The sequence below is a fragment of the Propithecus coquereli genome, unplaced genomic scaffold (genome assembly GCF_000956105.1).
Source record: "Propithecus coquereli isolate 6110/MARCELLA unplaced genomic scaffold, Pcoq_1.0 Scaffold316, whole genome shotgun sequence".
Taxonomy (NCBI): domain Eukaryota; kingdom Metazoa; phylum Chordata; class Mammalia; order Primates; family Indriidae; genus Propithecus; species Propithecus coquereli.
In genome coordinates this window covers 738,757-740,994 of record NW_012148797.1, presented here as the reverse complement: position 1 = coordinate 740,994, position 2,238 = coordinate 738,757, and the positions used below count along the sequence as shown (strand labels likewise).

General features: G+C 34.8%; 1 protein-coding gene across 2 annotated transcripts in view; it reads left to right on the top strand.

Annotated features, from left to right (window-relative positions):
• The window catches only part of CCDC53 (coiled-coil domain containing 53), a 63,478-nt gene that overhangs the window by 44,261 nt on the left and 16,979 nt on the right, over positions 1-2,238 (top strand). The gene's annotated exons all lie outside the window — the stretch shown is intronic.

The window sequence follows — 2,238 nt, the reverse complement described above, 5'->3', positions numbered from 1 at the left end:
TAAGAATACTTCAGATCATATTATATAAAGAGCCAAATTTCTATTCCCCCTGAAGATACGAATATCAAGGCTAGAAGTGATGGCATTGCTGTGACTTTTATTATTACTGTTAACATTCGTGAGGCTTTATAACTTATAAAATGCTTTCCTATATATTACCTCATTTGATTATCATTGTTTTTTGAAGTTTTTCTCTTTTTTACACCCAAAGAGAACAAGTGTGTACTTTTTCTTTTGTTCCCTGGTGATTCCAATTCAAAGTAACATAAAATTTATTTTAAAATAAATGAGGACAAAAAATAACAATAGAAGAAATTGAAGCCCTTTTGCACTGTTAGGGGTGGTGATGCTTGTACAAAAATGTGAATGTACTTAACACTACTGAACTGTACACTTAAAAATGGTTATGATGGTAAATTTTATGTTGTATATATTTTACCATAATAAAAAATTTAAAAAAAAAACAATTGTTGATGAGAATGTGGAGAAAATGAAACTCTCATACATTGCTGGTGAAAATGTGAAATGGTGCAGCTGCTGTGGAAAAGTTTGACAGTTCCTCAGAAAGTTAAACAGAGATACCGTATGATCCAGCAGTTCCACTCCTAAGTATATACCCAAGAGAATTAAAAACATATGTTCACACAAAAACATGTACACAGATGTTCATAGCAGCATTGTTCATAATAGCCAAAAAAACAAAAACAATTCAGGTGTCCAATCAACTGATAAATGGGTAAGCAAAATGTGGTATATCTATACAGTGGAATAATATTTACTATAAAAAATAGTGAAGTATTGATAAATGCTACAACATGGATGAACCTTGAAAACATTGTACTAGGTGAAAGAAGCCAAACACAAAGGCCAAGTATCGTATGATCCCACTTATATGAAATGTCCAGAATAGGCAAATCCATATACACAGAAAGTAGATTATTGGTTGCCAGAGACTGGGGTTAAAGGGGAATGTAGAGTGTTTGCTAATGGGTACAGGTTTCTTTTTAGGGTAATGAAAATGTTCTGGAATTGTGTGGTGGTAATAGTTGTACAACCTTGTGAATATACTAAAAACTACTAATTTATATACTTTAAAATGGTGAATTTTATGCTGTGAATTATATATCTTAATTTTAAAAATAAATGAGTACTTAAGAATCCCAAGCTTAGTTGTGCCATTTCAGTAAAAAACTTAACATTTTATATAACTTCTGCCTACACTTCACCTATTGGTCCTGCCAAATGGTCTAACCTCATCTATTTTTTGTACCCCAATATACCTTACACTCTAGTTACCAAATGACTTACAGTTTCCAAATGCAGCATGCCACACCATTACCATTTTATTCTTTGCTCAGAATACTCTCATTCTCATTCGTTTCCACCTTTTCTGTTTCTGACAAACTCCTATTCATATCTCAAAACTCTTCACAGGTGTTTCTACCTCCTTGGAGTCTTCTCTGACCAACTCTAACAGAGTTGATTACTTTTTCTTTTCACACAAACATTGTTAGTTCAACTGTATTTATATATATACAGCTTAACGACAGGGATATGTTATGAGAAATGTGTTGTTATGCAATTTTGTTATTGTATGAACATCATAGAGTGTACTTACACAACCCTAGATGGTATAGCCTACTACACACCTAGGCTGTAAACCTGTACAGCATATGATTGTACCAAATACTGTAGATAGGTATTTGTGTATCTAAACATAGAAAAGATATACAGTAAAAATATGGTATACAAGATAAAAATGGTACACCTGCATAGGGCACTTACCATGAATGGGGTTTACAAGACTGGAAGTTGTGGTGGTTGAATCAGTGAGTGGTGAGTGAATGTGAAGGCCTTACTGTACACTACTGCAGACTTTATAAGCACTGTATACTTAGGTTATACTAAATGCATTAAAAAAATATTTTTCTTGGCCTGGCATGGTGTCTCATGCCTGTAATCCCAGCACTTTGGGAGGCCAAGGCAGGAGGATTACTTGAAACTAGGAGTTTGAGACCAGCCTGGGCAACATAGTAAGACACTGTCTCATAAACAAAAAAAATTAACTGGGTGTGGTGGTGCATGCCTGTAGTCCTAGCTACTTGGGAGTCTGAGGTGGGAAGATCACTTGAGCCCAGGAGTTCAAGGTTGCAGTGAGCTATGATCATGCCACTGCACACCAGCCTGGGTGGCACAGCAAGATCCTCGTCCCTTAAAAAATAAATATTTTTCTTTAAT